Source organism: Carlito syrichta, unplaced genomic scaffold (assembly GCF_000164805.1).
Source record: "Carlito syrichta isolate Samal-C Ts95f unplaced genomic scaffold, Tarsius_syrichta-2.0.1 Scaffold303129, whole genome shotgun sequence".
Lineage (NCBI taxonomy): Eukaryota > Metazoa > Chordata > Mammalia > Primates > Tarsiidae > Carlito > Carlito syrichta.
The window spans coordinates 442,731-443,322 of NW_007247225.1; positions in this window are offsets into that span (position 1 = coordinate 442,731).

Consider the following 592-nt stretch of genomic DNA (forward strand, 5'->3'; position numbering starts at 1 on the left):
TGTGTGTGGACACGTGGGTTGCTGTGTGTGTGTGTGTGTGTGTGTGTGTGTGTGTGTGTGGTGTGTATCACCCCTCGGGAACTCTTTAAATGGTTCACCCCTCCGAACGCTCTTCAAACAAGTGTCGAATTAAAAATAGGAATCGCTGAGAATCATAACCAAGGAGTGGAAAGATCTGGGTTCGATTCTCAGCTCGCCTTGATCGTGTGATCTCAGGAAAATCGTCTCTGTTCTGTGGGCCAGTTTCCCCATTTGTAAAATGAAAGAATGCGACAGCCCGGCTCTCTCGGGACCTTTCAGCCCTGAGAAGTCCAAATGAAAGACAAGTTCTGGCCGGGCTCGATGGCTCAGCCTGTAATCCCAGCACTCTGGGAGGCCGGGGCGAGTGGATTGCCTGAGTCCGCGGGTTCGAGACCTACCAGGGCAACTTGGTGAGACCTCGTCTCTACAATAAATTAAAAATTAGCCGGGCGTGGTAGTGCGCGCCTGTAGTTCTAGCTACCTGAAAGACTGAGGCGGAAGGATCGCCAGAGCCCAGCAGGTTGAGGCTGTGGTGACCGGGAGCGTGCCACTGCACTACAGTCTGGACAAC